Source organism: Pithys albifrons, chromosome 8 (genome assembly GCF_047495875.1).
Source record: "Pithys albifrons albifrons isolate INPA30051 chromosome 8, PitAlb_v1, whole genome shotgun sequence".
NCBI lineage: Eukaryota > Metazoa > Chordata > Aves > Passeriformes > Thamnophilidae > Pithys > Pithys albifrons.
In genome coordinates, this window is record NC_092465.1 from 12892025 (window position 1) to 12912346 (window position 20322).

General features: G+C 38.0%; 1 protein-coding gene across 2 annotated transcripts in view; it reads right to left on the minus strand.

Annotated features, from left to right (window-relative positions):
- RALB (RAS like proto-oncogene B) overlaps positions 1-20322 on the minus strand; it is a 61411-nt gene that overhangs the window by 32430 nt on the left and 8659 nt on the right. Inside the window, exon 1 of one of the 2 annotated variants that reach the window (XM_071562010.1) lies at positions 18272-18408. The exons of the other annotated variant lie outside the window; for it this stretch is intronic. The gene's annotated coding sequence lies outside the window, so the exon portion shown is untranslated. Of the gene's footprint in view, positions 1-18271; positions 18409-20322 lie in introns of those variants that run through there. 2 annotated transcript variants of the gene reach the window in all.

Genomic DNA, 20322 nt, shown 5'->3' on the forward strand with positions numbered 1-20322 from the left:
CACACTGAAATAAAGTTCACTGTGAAATAACCTTTCCATTTCAGATACAGCTGGGATTTGTCAGGATCATATCACAAGGTCAATCTTAAAGGGATTCTTACTGACATTTTGTGAGGTAAGGGATTTCACATTCCAGTATTACAAGTGCTACACTTCTGATCATCATGATTATCAACACCATGGCAGATTTAGGGCCTGATCTTGGAGCCTTTACAGAAGGAGTTAAGTTTATTGCAAATAACTTCATAGCCAAGAATCAAAAGAAAATGAAAGGTCTACAGAGAATCCTAAGAGGTCAAGTAGTTTCATTCCATGTCCCAAAGGCAAGATCAGTTACAAATATATAATATTTGGCACGCAATTGTTTAAACACACTTAAGATTGTGGTATCATCATAGCAGTTTCTTTAAAATACTGGATTAGCATAAGAAAAAAACCAACAACATTTATTTTCTGCAGTTTAAGCATACTAATTATTTGCATGCTGAACAAAGCAATCAGATTTTTTTTATGTTCTACATCAATATGCTAAATATTCAAAAATCTTTATCTTTTTCACTCCTCAGAATTCTTTTCCTCCTTCAAATAATGCCTGTTTTTCAGTTGTTTTTTTTGAACAACGTGTATCCTAATTGCCAGTCACTCTCTTCTTTGGACTCCCTCCAACTGGCCAATGTTTCCTGAAGTGTACTGCTGAAGCAGATACATTAAATAAAGTTTTACCAGTATATGGGGCGTAGAAAACATGCTTTAGCATCTTACAAATCACACTGAAGCCAGTTTGGCAAAAACATTAATTATTGCAGAAATAGAAAATAGGGAAATTTTCCAGAACAATAAGCAGCTAACATTGTTGAGAATTTATGTCCCTGAGTTGAACAGTGCTACCTTCTTGAATAGCTGCTCTTTGGGGGTGATTTGAGCATGCTTGAAAAAAATTCATGCTAACAGATCTTGCCCTCCCTCATTTTCTAATCAAATTTTCCAGATTAAATTACTGACAAATATATTAAATTAATAATGAAAATTACTAGCTTTTATAGCAGCAGCATTCTAGCAGGGTGGGAACAATACTTCAGAAACAAGATTTTTTGATTAAAATTATATAATTTTTAAGTATCTACTTCTGTCTGCAATCAGTAATTAAGTTGATGTAACTTAGAATGAGGTTAAAATGTACTTCTGGAAATAAACCAGAGCATTTTTTATGTAAACATATTCTGATGCCGTGAAAGCCCTTCATATTTAGTCTGCTATTTCATTGTTATCAATGTAGTTTTCTCTTTTCCATGTTTAATGGCAGCATCTTTTGCAAATGTTTGGGACCGTTTATGCCCCTTCATCATTTAGGTGGCAATAGATTTATTTTTTCAAGCACCTCACAATTTAACAGAGGGTCTTGGGAACTGAATTTTGAATTACAATTTTTGTTATGACAGTGTTTTACTTATTCATGAATGCCACACTTTTTAGAATAAACTCTGATATGATGCGGTGCCTGAAAAAATTAGACTTTTCTTGCACCTCCAACATAACTTTACACTGTCATGCTGGAAAATATTAAATTAAAGGTCTGAATGTGAACTTGAATGGAAAATCTCTTTGGAAATTTCTTTGGAAATTCTGTATGAAGTGGTTTTGGTGGTGAAACAAATGGCTACAAATTTTGTCTACCAAAATTCCTCTACAACTTCACTTTTCTACAGATACTACTCCCTAAACTTAGATCATGTTACACTTCATTGTTCATTAGTTGCTGTATTTCAATGCAAAGGTGAAGCATCAAAAAAGTGTATAAAGTGGGTATTGTAGGAAACCTGCAGGAACTTATTCCACAAGTGAAGTTTCTGAGGAATTTTGTGTATCTATGAATATGCTAATGTAAGTATCACATTGTTATGACATTACATTATTCCCAATTATAGAGATTGTCAAGCACATAATACACTCCTGTATTAATATCGCTGCATTTGAGAAAACTTTCACTACTGAGCTAAGTGTTCATGTGTTAGTTTACACAGCATTCTTCTCTAGAAAAGACATGTTACTTGTGGTTGAAAAGTAACTTCAAAAGTAACTTCAAAATAAATATTCATTGTATCCCATAACATTCTGGCTTTTGCATTGTTTTTTATCTTTTCAGTGAACAGTAACACATACTTAGAATCTGTCAGAAGAGTCAGAGATTAGCTTTTTAGAAAAGACTATTTGCTAGAAGCTAGTTATGTCATTAGCAGCAATTTCCCATTCAATATATTCATAGATTTCATCAATATTCAACCTGTTAACGTATTCATGAATATACTGTAAATAAAAAATATCCCCTACCTTCTATCTTCTGACACAATTTACAGTAAGTGTTCTATTCCTTAGAAAAAGTTTGGAAGGAGCTGTACTGGTTTGTGGGGTCCTCAGTCTGTGAAAGTAACATACCTTGGCCAGAATATAAGTACAGGACTCCACCAAATGCTTTGAGCCCACAACCAAGCTCCTCTTCAATCCCCAAATTTTGTTATTTCATTATGATGTCTTGCTGGAGCACCATAAAAATAAAACAGAAACACTGCAGTAAAATGGAAACTAAAATAATTACCAAGAGCCAGAAAGTTCTGAGTTGAGACTTCTGATATTGTAGGTAATGTGAGCAAGGAAAGGTGAAATACAACAAGAAAGGACCCTTTGAGGGAAGAGAAATACATATATATGTGGATACATATATTTTTTAATTTAAAAGTTGAAGCTGTTGTGATTATACAGAACTAAAACAGTGTTTGTCAGAAATTCTGTTTTTCCCCAAATTTCATTGGAACTACACAGATTTATAGCACAAGAGAACTGCGTTATACACTCATAAGCAAAACCACCCACCCTTCTACCCAGATTAATCTCCTCAAACTAAGTGACTGAAATCCAAAATTCATCTAGTATTTGCAGCCTAAAAGAAGTTGTTTGTTTGGAAGCAGTGAACATTTGCTGTAATTTAGTTTGTCTTTTCCCTTTCATTGCAGGGGCATGCTTTAAGACCCTGCAAGCTGGGTTACAGATTTTCTGTCCTAGATCAGAATGGGCAATGAATGGCTTTTTTGGTCATCTTTTTATCAACTACAGTTTATTGAACTGTGTCATATCTTGGATTTCTCAAATCTTGTTTACTTGTTTTGACATTTTCATAGATGAGAGTAGAATCTGTTTATATCACATACTGCAAATCTGCACCTGTACTACTGCTGGATCATGTGTGTCTGTAATGTAAATGTTGCAGAAATTAATGCAAGAAGTTCCACCTATTCATAATGAAAAACTAAAATTTGTCCATATCTTCTAACAGTTCTTGAGAACTATGGTTGTCCTTAGTCATACAAGTCATACAAACTACCTTTATGTAACTTGGAGATCTTTAGTAAGAAGCTTTACTCAACCTTTCAGAGAACAATAGATCAAACTCTGACTTTCCCAAATTGCTTCCCTACATTCAGGCAAGAATTTCATCTTCAAGCTGGATTTCTTGAAGGGCAGCAATAGACCTTTAGCCTATTTTTCCTGATCAGACTTTCAGTAACAGAAAATGAATTAGTTTGATCTGGCTCACATACTACATTTATTCCCCCTATAACCCTTGTCATTTTTTCAGTCTTTCCTTTTTCTATGTAATAGTTCTCTAACATTTTAAATGGAATTTCATTGAGGTCATAAACATACAAGGTCTGCTTTTCCCTTACCTTTTTTCTTCCATACCAATTCCTATCTGTGAAAACATCTGCAAAATGCTAAATGTCAGTTGATACAGATTTAATCACTACAGTAATGGTCACATAATGGAGAGGTGGCCTATAATTTTATTTTTCCATTCTCTGGAAGGAGTGAAAAATGTGTCAAAATTATTGTGGAATCTTTCAAAACAAAAAACATAGGAATTAGCCCTGAAACTGGTGGTCTGATTTTAAGTAGCACCATCTGAGACGTTGCTGTCTGTGACCACTGGATTTTATGGTGATGTTTTTCATGCTGTTTTTAGTGTCACTTGATCGACTCTTTGCTCTTGGCTTTGGACAGTAACAATTAAATTAGTGGAAGTAGAGAAGGGATGGAAATTGATTAGTTAGGGAGATTATTCTGAAAACTTCTACTGTCAGTTTAGAAATCTGAGTTCCCATTAGTGAGGTGTTCGCTGGCAAGTACCAAATCAATTTGTGGCCTCAGGACAGTTTGTGTATTGTAAAAATTAACTTCATACTGAAGCATTGTGATCATCATTATTTCAGTTGAAAAGAAAAAAACATAACTCCCTTTGAGAACTGGTTTCTGCAAACCATATTTTTCCCTTCTGCAGATCAATAGAAGACTTTGATCTGCAAATCTCAAGTTTAAATTCTTATGTGTGTCACCATAAGTTAATTAATTTGTGAGGTTTTTGAGGTTAAAAACTACCATTGTTAATTTATAATGTCCCATAAGCAGGCCTGGTACATAGAAGTAGATGGACAGTGCCAAGCAGACAATGTCAGCCTGCCCACAGAAGCCAGAAAAGCTATAACTGCAAAGGCAGAGATGCCACTAGCATAGTCAATATAAATTGTGAAATCTTAATGACAGCAGGGACTGTTCAATATGTGCTGTAGCCATTAGATAAGATCATTCTTGTTTATACCATCTCTGGTTTAGAGAATGGTATTCCATGCAAAAACAGTATTCCCAGATTCAACTAGGACTAAGTACACCTCTTGCCTAGCATAGTCTTTAGCTTACTGTTTGAGGTGTTCTCCTACTAGATATGGGCTCAGATCACCTCAGAAAAGGAGGTACTTTAAGAGGTTTACTACATGCAAGAGAGATGTTGTATTGTCTAAGACCTTGCCTACAAAGGATGAATCTTTTTCCTGTGATTTGAAAGGAAAGGCTGCTACTGTCTCCTTTCTTCCCTCTTTGACTTTAAGGGGAAGAGCAGTATTTGCAAGATGCTCTCTTCCTAAGTTGTTTCATATAAGGTTCCCCCTGATCTTGTTAGATTACATTCAGAGAAGGGATCTGACAGTGTGAGATCTGGCAATATTACTGTAACAGCTTAAGATGCTACTTTCCCCAAAGTCTGTCCCATCTTTTTGCCAATGGTCTTAAGAGAGTGGTAGACAATGTTTGTGATCTTAGCTCTTCCACTTACTAGTTATGCTTAATTTAGGATGCAAGACAGCTAAGAGGCAGGTACATAGCTGGGAATTGGACAAAGTAAATGGAAGATCCTAAATGTTTAACAATGTTTCTTTTCTTGACAAATGTTTTAATCCAACAAGTTATTTCCTTGTCAATTTAGAAATTATAGAGAGCAAGCCTGAGATATTATTATAGTCTTGTGGCAGCTGCCCCTTCCTTCCAAAGGAGCAGTCCTTCATGCTCTTTGGAAAGCAAGAATGCTATGGATTTGCCCATTGTAGTTAGAGATATCCATTATGTCAAATGCAAAATGCAATAGTCATGTCATGTCCATGCTGAATTCAGCTTGATGTAGTTCTGCCTTTTCAGTTTCTTTTCACAGAGCAATGTGACCACCTGCTGAATCTCTTTTTAGCATGCAAAGAATCCTTTGTTTGGATCAGCTGGGCTTCTTTGACTTCTCAGCTCCGAAAGTTTCCTTGTGGCTTTTCTTATACCTCTTCAAAGGTTTTCTGGGGATAATTTGGGAAAATTTCAATTCAGGAAAATATGATAAAATTCAGTTCCTTTGCCACTTAGCTGATTTGCACTTCCTTTGTCATGTGATATTAATGGAGGTAGGTCTAAGCTGCCATTTCTAAACACAGTCTGAATCATGGCAGAAAGAATTGCAGCACTACTCTGCTCGTAGAGTTCAAATTTCCTTAAAGTTCAGGACTCATCTTTAAAATTTAACTAAAAATGAGCTCATCTTTACAATTCTTATAATTCCTTGCCCAGAGAGAGCTGTGATTTTACAAAAATTTTCAGTTTCACTAGGCCATAGTCAGCTTTTCTGTTTTTAAGGCTCTGTGTGTCTTATGGAAGTTTTGGTTTTTAGTTCCAGTCATGCAAACAAGGCAATTAAGCAGTAGAAGCAGGTAAACCCTAACTCTAACCCTAGCCCAGACTAGGAAGTGCTGAGAAACAGACAGAACTATGAAATATATTTCTTTTGACTATGGAAGAAATAAGGCTTTTTGTGCTTTTCCAGACGGTCCATGGAGGACAGTGCTTGCCTATTCCTGTTAGAGACTTCACTCAGTGGAAAGCTATAATTAACAAGAAGACCAGCCAGAAAAGCTGACCAAGAAAACATCTGTCACCCTTTTTTGATGCACTTTTTTTCTACTTCATCTAGCGAATTTCAAACAACCAGGCTTGCTCTGTCACAGGTTTTGAGTTACTGCTGGAAGAGGTGTGGAAACATGCTAGCCCAGATTAGGAAGTGTTGAGTAGCAGAGTTATGATACATTAGAAGGCACCACACTTGTGGCTATGCCTGATCCTATTTTAGATCCACACCACAGAGCTATTTCCCATTTGTATTTTGGGCCATGTGCACTCTTACCTCCCTCAGAAGCACGCTTTGTGTTCCATCAGGAGAATTTGAGTCAGTTTTATTCTTATTTACCAATATTAATTCTAATTCCAGTTTTCTTAATTCCCAATTTTGCCTATTCATTTGCCAGTAGAGTCAATGGCTTGTGGCTCCACAACGTAACTCATTGGTACTCCCAGCTCACCAAAGTAGCCTTTTTCAGCGTGCTGGAGACACAGCTCCAGTTAGTTGGGAGCTACAGCTCTCATTCCAGCCCTAGCTTTTGAGCTGAGCCTTTTTCTCATATGCTCCTCATGCTTTCCAAATCTACCAAGCCAGTTTGCTTTAGTTATATAAAAAAATGTTTTAGTTCCATGTCTTAGTCGGTTCAATGCATAAACATTTCATTCTAATTCTGCCAAAATTTTGCCACTCTTTTTCTAGTTCCTGTTAATAAAATGCACAGCTTCCTGGTCTGCATCCTGTTAGTGCTGACACAGGCTCCTCATATCCAGTATGGGTTCATCCCCACCAAGACAGGAAATGTCCTGTTTGCTGATTCAAATCTCACCAGAAGTAATATGGATAAAGAAAGTTTTAAGGGGGAAAGTTTAGGTAAAAATATGAAAGTTAAGCATATAACAGTCAGAGTTACAAACACAAAGGGGAAAAATATCAGAACTGGGGAGAAATATCAGATCTGACTTGAAAGTCCTTGATAAATGGTAACTGTAATAGTAATGAAACAAAACCTGAGAATTTAGCCTAACATCATCTTTCTTCTTTGTGTGTTTTTCCTTTCTAAGATTTTATTGTGGGGTTTTTTTCATGTTTTGGTGTTGTTTTTTTTTAATGTACTCTTGTCTGTATAACTTATTTACATTAGTCTGAGCACATACCAGTTTCAATTTAACTATTTAACAAAGGTTTTACAAGTTTTTTGCAATGTAATGTTGCAGTTAACCTCTGTGTGGAGCCACCACATGAGGCTGACAGCTGTAAATCTGTCACTAAAGCTGCCATCTGTGTCCAATTGTCTAAATACTGTAAGACAACCAAATCCACTAGTAAACAGTTAAAACAATAAACTATGTGGTTAATGTTGTTGGCTTCTGAAAATACTAATATTAAAAAAACTGCCTATGGAACTGGCAATTGCTAGACAAGAAGTGAAAGATGATTAGAGCACAAGAGATTAAATTCTGATGTCCCTTTCCAGCTCAGAATGAAATCACCTTGGCTTAGGGGATATAGCAATTCTGGTACAAAAATAGACCATTGTTTTTTGAACTCTATAACTTAGTCACACTAAATATATTTGAAATTCACAAATTAACAAATGGTATGCAGTAGCTGTGCAGCTGAAAGGAGGAAAGTTCTCAGCTGAGAATTCTAGTGGTACATGGCATAAATATTTAAGTCAAGGCATAGCCTAAAAAGGTGAAAACTGACAAGTATGCTTGATAAAGGGAGAAAAAACAAAGACAGGTAACTTCTCAGGTTCTTCATTTCACAGCTCCCTTCAGCAGAGTAGGAAGTTTCACAGTATAGGAGAGTAGAGTTCAATGGGTGCTTTGCACAGCGACATCCAAAATCATGGTGTCTCTTTCCTGACCAAAACTGAATATCCTTCTGCTTAAACAAGGATAGGTAAGGGTTTTGTTTTGTTAATAGGGAGTCTTCAGCTGATTTAGCATGAGTAGGCGGGATGCTCTCCTTCCTCTGAGCTTGCTAAGAGCGTCAGGAAGTATTGCCTTCCTTCCTGGCTCCCAGTTTGCTACCTCTGCAACTTCCTATGCCTCCACTGGCAGGGCTTCCTTGCCAGATTTCAGCACAGACAGACATCCACACACTGCTAAAAAAAAGGAGGGCCAGACATTTCTGGTGGATGTAATAATCTTATTTCTTTCTGATCATCTGTTGTACACCATGCATAAATAAGCACCATTTTTATCTAGTGGTAAGTGTAATTTTGTTGTGAAGGACTGATCTGTAACTAACTTTGTTATTATAATTATTATAGCAGTGTAATAGTTTGGATGTATAGATTAATTACAGTTTTGGAAAGCAATGATGATGACACTTTGCCATTTGAAATATGCTCTATCAACAGATGTATATTTAATATACCTACAAAAATTTGAGCATGTTCTAAATACTGACAGTTATAGGTATTTTTTTCAGTCCTAGCTGTCATGATCATGTGTTCCACCTCTGTAATAATGGAATTTTTCCCATTGATGACTCAGAGGAAATAGTCTCTCCACCCAGTTTTTCACAGAATAAACCACAGCAGTTCCCCAAAGTTTTCACTGAAAAAAGTTGCTACTGTAGATCAAGAACTTACTGCAACCCCAAATACTAACATAAATATGTGATCAAATTTAATTTCATGTGTCTTACGACCTCATTTGAAACTGCTCTGACCTCACTAGTGTAGTACCTGCTTTGAGAACCACTGCTTTATACACTGTCACATGGCAGACGTGCATTTCTGAACTGTAGTAGCAGCCTATAGCACCAGGCAGCACAGTCAGCCTGTCCTACAGAGAGGACTAGGCTTATTTAATGTTTGCATAGCCTAAGATAATGGGAATGTTTCCATTAGATGCAGCAGTGCTGGCCTCCTCTCCCCATCAGTCCGCTCTGTTTCAAGAGCTATGACCATATTCCATTCCAGCGACTTTAACACCAAATCTGGATTTATATTGAGATGACAGAGTAGAATCTGACAGCTATTAAAGGGGGAGCTAAGTTGTATTGTAAAATTACTTCTTGTTTCCTTCTTGATCTTCACTAATTTGCATAAAGTTACAGACATACATGGTGCCTTAAAGGTGCATAAACACCGCTTCCCATTAGAGATTACAATCCAGTAAAGGAAATAAACCCACAATACAAATAACTACTTCCAGGAGGCAAATATTCTTCCCAGGGACTATGCTTTCCTATGGGACATGCATGCTCTTAGTAATGCTTGATCTACAATCAGTCCAAGTTAAGTACTCTGTTTCTTTTAAAGATGTAAAGAGCAATGCCCAGTGGATTAGCATAGAAACACTTCATGGAAGAAACGCATCGGAGGAAGAATTTGAACGAAGATAGCATTGTGAGTTCCTCCAGAAGTCTTATCAGAAAAGATTTTACAGCAGAGAATAGTTCCTGCCTTTGCATCACAGTTACTTTCTGAAAAACAAGCATTGAAGAGAGATAAGGAGACTTTCTTGTCGACTATTCCTATTATCAAATAGTAACTTCACTCCACCCTTCCCTTGTATTTGGCCTCTTAGAGAGTGCCTGGAGCTGCTGTTTTGTTCCAAGGCTACCCTCAGAAAATTCCCCTGCCATTATCAGACATGCGAACAAAGAAAGAAATGTATAGTTCTTCTAAAGAGGAAAAATGTAATTAACTGCCATCGATCAAAATCAACAGAGTTACCCCTTTAGTTTGACTGAAAGTTAACATAGCTTTCTGTTGTACTGTGGCTGGTGCTGAAACCAAGCCCTGGACACATCCTGTAGCACTATTCCTGAAGCAGAAGGTTCTGTTGAGGTTTACGTTGATGTCAATTACTCTGTCTCCCTGAAGATAAAGAAATTGGTAAGTTATATCATGTTAAAATTATGCTGCTGTTCTCACCTGCCCAATAAGGAGATCAGGCAAGGGCTATGTATGAGTGTCCAAGCATTCACAAACTCATTCAGACAGAAGTGCAGCAACAACTTCTATGCATCAGGGTGCTGATCTTGCCCTCCCTCCTTTCCCTCTCTTTGGGATGAGGCAGCAGCTTGCTCCCTGCAATTTCCACCGTAACGGTGCTTCAGACCAGGCAGAAGATCCTGCAGACCAGATTTGGCCAGTGGGATGCATTTTGCAATAGAACACTTCTTGTTTCTGGCAGGCCTATACAATCCTATCTCTATAGTCTCGGGCTCTGGGCAGCATTATTAAGGAAACTGTCACCACCCAAGATCTTAACACACAGTTTGTGGCTTTTGGAGTCAATAGCCTTACTAGAAACAAACAAGCTGAAGAATTACATTGAATTTATAATCCTGACAATTGTAGCCAGTTTTATTTTTCCTCAGTTACCTAGTTTGTTTTCACAACACTTTATTCTGGAACAGAAGTGCAGTGGAAAAAGCATGGGATTAGGAATGTAGTAGGAATGTAGCAGAAACTGCACCCTTAGCACTGGTTTCTATGTGCTGCAGAGTATTGAGGGGAAGAGTTCTGGGTCACGTGCTGAGGTGGGAAAAGTATCATTTATGATTGCAATTGATACTGTGTTGCTGCAATGTAGTTTGAGCAAGAAAAATGCTGTAACATAAATGCGTTTCGCTGGGAATACACCTTGTTTGTAAGACCATAAGACTAGAGGGAACATCCAACCTTCAGGCTCATCAGGTGCCTTTTAAGGGAGAACAGGGTCTTGACTGAGACTAAGGCAACCAGGACTGAAGGATTTTGGCATTTAGATCACAGTAGCAGCAAAACCAGATGACAAAGCAGAGCTTCAAAAAGGCTCTCAGATGGACAGGTATGGGATGAAAAGGAAGTGAGAGGAATGGAAAATGCTGCTTACTAAGGGGAGGAGAGAGAAAACAATGATGCCATTGTGGCAGCAGAGTTGATGAGGGTCAGAGCCGATAAGCTCTGATTTGCATTCTTTCAAAACATGCATGCAAAGTTGGTGGGTTTTTTAGTGAAAGATTAGAGGCAAGGGACGTTGGGGCCAGGGAGTTTGCTGTACTTGTATGAATTGTAATCTACAGTGCTTTAGTTTTTCAAGCAAAAACCAGTGCCTTCAGCAACTTTATGCAAAGGATATCTGCTTTGCATTAGACTTGCCATGTGCCTTCTGAAGAATTCGCTATAAACCTTGAGATCTGCACTTTACAGGAAGCTCTGGGAAGGGTCAGTCCAAGCTATGGTATCTGAAGAAGTCACTGCAGGACATGGAACAGGCAGTGAGGCTGTCAGGTCTAGCTCTACCCAAGAGATACTAAGCAGAATATTTCCACCTTGAATACATGCTTTTGTTGAAGAACTGTGCCCAGTCTTTAGTCAGGCATGAAAGACAAGTGTCCCAAGGGCATGGGACCATAGCTGGATCTTGTGAAATTAATGAGGGCTAGTCCTACAGGAGGAACCATGCTCCATTTCTTTAATGGAAATTACTTAGAAAGCTATCTCCTAGAAAACATTATTTATTTACATTAATATTCTTTATCTATACTAGATATATAGAATGTGCCTAGGTTCACTGCTGTTTAGATTTCCCTCCTTTAGCATTCCTAGGCTTGCCAGAAAGTCTGCTTCTGCAGAAACAAAGGTTAATTAAACACATCCACCCCTTAGCACAAGGAGCGAACCTCACAATCTGGCCCCAAGCTACCTTCTTCAGCTGTCAGCACTGAAAGACACTTGGAACTACAAACTAGTCCTCAAGCAAAACTAGTTTCAGCAGAAACCACTTGTTTTATTGAACAGAGAAATCCTTCCCCATATTTACAGTTTCAGCTTGTACTTGTGTCTCTGTACTTCATTCCAGCAAGAAACATTCTAGTGGTATTTTGCAAGTCGAGTGAGCCAAGGTTCTTGGATCTTTACAGTGTCACGAATAACACATAATAAGGAATGCTGGAAAAAAAATATCTTGCCTGCATTGCTAACTCCACATTTTATAATTAATATAGTTAATTCATATTGGATGTGCTTTTTTGTTGGTGGTGGTTTATTGCTTGGTTGTTTGGTTTTTTTAATTGTGGTATTGCTTAGCTTTTTCCCTTTCACTATGACTGCATAATGGAAATAAACTAGCCAACTCCCTCCTTATGTATTTCTTTTCACTTTCTTTTCCCATTCATTTTCTGGATCTAATGTGTAAGCACCATATTACCTACCATAAATGCTTTCTTGGTTCTGTGAAGCAAATCTACAGAATATATTAATTATATCAACTCTTCAGAGTAGCACAATGGCTCTACCTCAATTTCCCTCTTACTGTCACAGGGAATGAAGTCAGACAGCATATACCTTTCACAAACATGTACTGTTACCATGCCTATAATCTCCACTGCTTGAAGAACTGACATTCCTGAAATGCTTTCTTTCTGTGCTGAATTAACAGAACAAGGCTGTGATAGACCTGTTGGAGAGCAGTGACCAGTAATCTGATTACTAAGGTAGGCAGGACACACAGTCTTTGCTGAAAGTAGGATCTTAAATAATGTGAACTATGTAAAAGAACACAATATCTACTTAATCACAGAGGCAGCTTGTTTTCTATTCTCTTAAGTAACAGACGAAGCAAGTGTAACTCCCCCTGCATCCAAAATTCAAGGCCCCTATTTTGTCAGAGCTCTTCTCAAATGTGATACTCTATTATGCATCCTCCATTCATATTCAGATTATCCACAAGCAATATCTGCTTTTCTCAAACTGACTCATTCTTCATACCTATTATCTGAATTGTTGCTGAAAATGTTCATGTATTTTGTTTCTACCAGTTTAGTTAGTTTTGATCAGACACAAAGACCAAAAAGTCTTCTTCCTATTCCCAATCTGGAAGAGAACACCTAGGCACATTCATTATCACTTTAGGCCCTGTTTTTCACAAATATTATCTAATGTTTGATTAACAATTTCAGCTTCTCAAACACTACTACCATTACATTTGATGGGTTAATAATAGGAACTATGGATAAAAGGAGACATGAGTGAAGAGGCACTGAAAAAATGTCAATTATTTACATTGCTTTTTTGAGTTTGTTTTCAAGCTCTAAGAAAGGTTCAGAAGAGGGTCTTCTTTGTCCAGTTTGTACTGGACAACTCCTGCCTGGTTTTCAAAAACCACTTTGAAAGGCAGCTTTTCTGTCCCCAGTGGATGGGCACAGACAGTGCTTGCTGTCTTGCAAACTGCTCATCACTTGGCATCAGGCCGTTTTCTGAAGTCTGTGAGAAAAACACCTTACTCTCTAGCAGGACTGAAAGCAAAGTTGCAGTGGTACTCTGACCAGTATTGGACAGCTGAAAACTGACGACAGAGCCCTAGCAGCAAAGTGTAAAATATGCTCATAGTTAACATTTTAAGAAGAATATAAAAGAATAGAAGTATTGAACTCAAAGAGGAAAAAGAATAGTCTCCTTGGCAGATTTCTCCTTGGCATCTTACCTGAAACACTCGGCCTATCCCATGATTGGTAGGCAACATGTGACTCTGTTCTTTACAACATGTCAAATTACTTTAGAGTTGTTTCCTTAAATACAGCTTAACAATGCTTACTGACTGTTTTTGCTACCTAGGATCTTCATTTGCAATGAAGAAGCTGAAATTAGAAGGAATTTTGTTGCTAAATTGCAATTAAGTTGGAAGGTTGCTTGCACAGCAATGTCCTATTCGTTACATGTGGCAATATTCTTTATGAAAATTTTGGAGGTGACCACAGCCTTTTGCTGATTATCTCACCCACACTAAAAATACTGTATGATACAAAGCATTTTATAAGGCTGTGTAACAGAGAGCTGTGTTGATACCCAGGTTTAACAGCGAGCAAACAATGGTAATATTATTTCTTCATTCCCTCTCCTCAGCCTCTTTCAGTCTTACACCTACATACATATTGTCTATACCATTTATTCTATCCTATACTAAAGAACACTATCAAACAGGTAAGATAGTGAGGATTGATAAAATTATGTATGTCCTATCAGCATAAACAAATATGTGGACTATGCTCAGGAAAGCTCTAAAGCTGCTGGAGCATATCATCAGCCTGAACCATGGGTACTCTTCACTTAAATAGTTTTGCAAGGATCACACCTTTTCCTGAACCAGGTTACTCAGAGAGGACACAGTATGCTGTCCAGAACTGCACTTCTAAGCAGATATTTCTTAAGACACCATTGCTCTTTTGTGCTTCAGGATACATTTTCCTTTAGTCATGACAGCGTAACCAGCAGTTTATCTTTTGCTTTCTGTGGGGCAGTAACTTTACTGTGCTCCATTAATTAAAGCTACGGGTATTATTAAGTGGAACAGCTGCTGAGAGTATGAAAAAGAGCATTGCTACATTGACAGCAAGGAGATGGCTGTGAGTTTTAAGCGGGTTCCTTATTTTTTTGAGAGATCTGCTAGAGTGTATTTTTGAAGTTCAGGATCACTGTAAACAAAATATATACAGCTGATACCTCAAGAAACATATGAACAAGAAAGACAAAGTAGGTCCTAAGCAAGGAAAACTTTTGCAAGTATTTCAGCTGCTTAGGTGATTAAAATATACTCCAACATGAAATTGAGAACAATTATTTTAATAGTTTAAGGAGTTCATTCAACTTTAGAGTTAAGTCTGGTTTGATGATTAAAATACAGGGCAAGGAACCAGAAGACACAAAGTCTATTTTCAGAATTAGCACTGACTCACCATGTATTATTAAGGAAGTCACTTAATTGAACTGCCTCACTCTCCATCTCACCTGTAAAATTAAGGAGCCTGCCTCACAAGTTTTTTGTGGGATTAATTAATTAAATGTTTTCTGTGTACCTAACATCTCGTGGATGTAAGGTGCTGGAAATTTTTTTTTTTTTGAGATATATAAACAGGATGCAAGAGCATATTTAGGTGGCTTCCATAAATAAACTCTTTCATCTTTGGATCTTTCAAGCATGACAACAAAATAATTAACTACAGGACTTGCTGGTCATCAACACAAGTGAGCTAATTGGTGACATCAATATTGGAGGCAGCCTGGGCTGTAGTGATCATGCACTGTTGGAGTTCATAGTCCTCAGGGATATGTATTAGTCAGGGCTCTCAATTAATGGAAAGAAAAATTCCAGCTCTTCAAGGACTAAGCAGTAGGAACCCCTGGGAAACTGCAGCTGGGGACCAGGGAGCAGAACAGAGCTGGTGGATCTGGATACTTTCCATAGAGCACAAGAGCTCTCAATACCCAGGTGTAAGAAAACAGGAAAGGAAGACAAGAGACCAACATGGCAGAGTTGAGACCTGCTGGTCAAACTAAAGGAGAAGAAGAAAATGCACAGGCAGTGGAAGGAAGGATTAGTATCCTGGGAGGAGTATAGACACTCTGCCCAGTTGTGTAGGGATGGGGTCAGGAAGCCCATGGCACAGCTGGAGCTGAATTTGGTAAGGGATGCAAAGAATAAAAAGAAGGGCTTTCTACAGGTATGTTAGTATTATGGTTTAGCTTAGCCAGAAAAGTAAGGTCAAAGGAATCATACTCCCCTGGTGATCAAGACTGGCAAATGGGTAACAATGAATGAGGAAAAGGCTGAGGTACTCAAGTATTTTTTGCCTCAGTCTTCACTGGCAACCTCTCCTCCCACACCTCTGAAAGGATGGTCAGCAGGATGGGGACTGGGGAATAAGTTCAGGTTTGTGACCTCCTGAGAAACCTGAAGACTTATGGGACTATGGGACCTGATGAGAAGTTTCCAAGTCACTCTCCATGACATTTGAAAAGTCATGGCAGGTAAGCAAAGTCCCTGGAAAAAGGGAAACAATGCACCCACTTTTAAAAATGGTAGAAAGTAGAACTCTGGGAACTACTGGCTTGTCAGTGATTGGGAAAATTGTGGAACAGATACTCTTAGAAGCTATGCTAAGGCACATGGATGAAGGGAGGTGATTCAGAACATGCAGCACAGCTTCACCAAGGGCAAGTCCTCCCTCAGCAACCAAGTGGCCTGACTACATCTGTATTCTAGAATTCTAAAACTGTGAGTGAAGCCCTTGAAGCTCCCTTATAAATTCAAGAGCTTTCCTGAATTTATAAACTTGAGATTAGTTTATAAATTGGGAAAAAAGGCATAGCTATAAACTAGACAGACCAAACTATAAGTAAGAATAAAAATACATCATCACTCTTCAGTAGAGCACAGAATTGAAATACTAAAGGGAGTTTTTTCTATTATACATAAGCAAATTTACATCTAATGGAAGGGGAAGGCAGCAATTTAAATCTAGAGAAAGGAAATAATAATGTTTTCTTAAACCCCACTTTTTTTACTCATGGTCACACAACACTGTTGGAACCAAGATTGCTTGGAGGCAGTGAATTCAAGAAACAAACATTTCTATGGAAATGTTTATATCTGCTTGTGATATTCTATTAAATGAAAGAGTTACAAATCCCTCGTGTTGCACAGTAGAAGCCAACTACTAACTAATAGGTGTGTGAAAACATCTCCTGTGAAGCCTATTTGACAGCTGATCTCTCTGGACTTACTTGCAGCTGTATCAGAAGCACCTGGTGCAGGTCTCTGTCAGAGGCAGAGTGCTGCAGGGGGTGGACTAATGGTTGCCTCTCCTACAGCAATCTCGATGCTGCTGAGGCCAGGCTGAGCAGCACAGAGCACATCTTGAGCATCCTTCTACTCTTATCATAACTGTGTTGTAGAAAACATCAGGCTTGTTTTGCCGTAAAACTAACTACATCAGCAACAGAAGATGGTCCAGCAACTTTTAACTGAAGAGGAGTTTTCCTGTCACAATACAGTTTAGCAGACAACAAAAAGCAATGTTTTTTACTAACACTGTGTTAGGACCCTCTGAAGGAGCTGACCAAAACCATAGTGAGCAAACTGAAAATAGATAAAGTTATGTGATCAATGACATATGCAAAGGTTGTGTTGTACAGCTGCTCACCTCACCAAACACTTTCTTGGGGAGCAAGGACACAACTTATTTGCACATTTTTGAAGCCAGTTACTGTTATCTGAAATATTCACACTACTTTCTGTCGGTTCCATTCAAACTAGATTGAGGCCTTTATGTAAAGCATGATCATAATACTTTTACAACTTTGGAAAGAAGTTGATATCTGGTATTCTACCAGGACAACATGCACAGTAAAATTCAGATGTTCTATAAATAAACACCTTCTACAATATAATTTGGTAGATATAAATGCAAGTAATTTATTTACTTTCATTGTAACATCTTTTACACTGTGAATTCTGGATCATACTACCTTATTCATAACTTCAAATATAACTATATCATTGATATAGTTAACAAGTTACTACTAAATCATCATTTCAGAGACATCTAGACAAAACCTTGGGCCCTCCACCAAGAATGGCAGAGCCTTTAGCTCTGCATTTGAGAGCTAAAGACTAAAATGGAGAAGTGCACAAGTAACATCACCACTACCACAGGTTATGTAGTTATACTAAAATGAGTCAATGACTCACTGCCAGTGTTTACTTGGCCTGTATGCTTTAGGGATGAGTGGAGATTCATGAAGAAAACTAGCTCTTTTATCCTCCTTTCATTGTTCTCATTACTAGCTAGTACTACTGCATTCCTTAAATCAAACCAGATCAAGAATAAACAAAAGGTGCTTGTCATCCAGCATTAATACAATGCCATGTAGCCACTCACAGCTGTGTGTATGCATTTTAGCAGCTGTTTCTTTCCTGTCTCTGTCCACAACAAATGGGTATGTCACCTGGCACAGCACATGTACCTTGGCCCTTTCCTACACTTAACCCACACCTTAAACCCAATCTCTGTGCCCCAAGAGCCTCCCATGTTGCTGCTGTTCCTTTTCTCACCCCAGCTGAGCCAGGAAATTCTCTTCTCACTTCAGTGATGAATTATGACAGCGAGTTCTCCTTTCACTTTTATTTGTGTCCCAAACTGCACATACATGTAAATACATAGAGAAGTGATGGTTCTCTGATGCAACTCTACAAGCTGGGAAAATTGTTTGCCCTCTCAGCTGGTACTCACTGTGCTTCAAGAGCCGTTTGTCCTGGAGCAGCAGTTTCTTAAGGAGTATGAATTAGGCAGGCAGGCAGATGCTGGCAGAGGTAGCTCCACTAAAGTATTACAGACCAATTCACATGATGACTGTAGCTGGACTCCTCCTAGTGCCCCAGAAAGTTAGAAGAAAAGGGAAGGGCTCAGGATATGATATCATGCAGTCATTCTAAAAACAAGGAAACTGTTGTAGGTGACTGAAAAAGTAACAGCTTAATTGCTGAATGGCCAATGACAGAAAATTACTTTTCTGATTCATTATCCATACCCTTTCCAGTGAAAAGGTTCAATAAATACAAATTACAAACTTAGAAAGCTATATTTACATCATTACTGAGACTAGCCTTAGAGACCTATTACAGCTGAGTCATCTCAGACCATTGCTTAGCGTTGCCTGGTGTTGTCTGTGCTCGTGTCAGATCTCAAGCTTTGAGCTTATTACGAGGTCTGTTCAGGCAAATGTACCTGTCCCCAGCATGGCTGGGTTTGTATGAACACCAGGCACTCACGTGCATCCACTCCTTGGCAGTATCCTGACTTGTTTGTTGCCTTTTTCAGTGAAAGTAAAATCTTCTAAGTGATTTAGGACTCCAATTAATTTTCTAAAGCAATGGAAGCAAACAGGTTTTTAAATCGCATGGAAACTCAATGTGATTTTGTGCAGATTTGCAGGGGGTTTTCTCCGTAGATACTTTTCTACTTGCAAGTCTGCTTTAGAAATAATAATCCATTTACAGGGCTGTATTATTATAAATTTATTTCATTGTTTACAGCCTTTAAAAAAGAAATTAATAAACATTTGAAGCAAAGCAGATGTCCTGACTCAGCACACTTGTTCTTAACCTGGATTTAGCTTTGAAGTTTGCTGGTTTTATTTCAGATCTGAAGAAGCACCTGTGTGCCTGGAAGCTTGTCTGTTCTTTCCAGCTTTATCAATTGGTCTAATAAGACACTTGATTTTCTTTCAAGTTGTCAGGATTTTTTTTTCTGTTATAATCCCATAAAACACACTCAGAGCGAAATTTAGCCCAGCCTACAAATATGCAACACTTTTATGTTGTGTTAGGAATGACTACATTCTCTGCTTTGTCAGTCATTGCACTTGCCTTTCAGTTCTCTTTTTTTTGTGTTAAAAATTTCTTGTGATTTTTTTCATGCAATTTATCCCAGATTCAGAATTAAAGCCACCCATGAGTGATATGTTATTGTTTATTGTCATTTTCAAGCTCCTGTATTGACTTTCAGTTTAATGGCTTGGATTGGGGGGAACTTCATCATATTAAATCAGTTTAGTGATTGGGCATTTTATGTTTCAGTATTGGTTTGTGCCCTTCTACTGAGCTGCATAACAGGGTGTTGCTCTTGCAACTCTATTGTTTAGAAAGAAATATTTTGCTGCCAGATTCCTTGTTCTGTTTGTGCCCTTTGTTACTGGACTTTCAATTTCAGGAACATGTTCTATTTAAGAAGATAGTGGAAGAACAATACTTTGTAATATAATATTTATTAAACAGATGCTGATATTATCAATGCTTGTTTATCTGGTGATGATGCATCTCCCAAATAAACCAGCAGCAGTGGTAAAATAAACTGGAGCACAGAACTGTTTTCTTCCTAAGGTATCAAGCATCTTGGTGTTGATTCTCCTGTTGGTTCTCTACTGATTTTAACATTTATCTGACTGCATCCTGAGTTACTTCAGTGTATGCATGAAAATCAGAATAATTATGCACAGCTCTGCTTTGTTTTGTTGTATTCCTTTTGCTTCTTGCTAGACAACCATCTTTCTCTTAGATTCTTAGGTATTCTTACTCTTTTGCTTCAAGATTTATTTAGAACTATGAAATCATTTTGATTAGAAGAAATCACCAGAGATTACCTCCTTCTTTACCCACTCAAAACGGAGCTTCAAAGTTAGGTCAGGTTACTTAGTGCTTTGCCTGCTCCAGATGTGAGTTTCTCCAAGGGCAGACATTCCAGTTCCACTGGACATCCTGTTTAAGGGTTTGACCACCCTCACT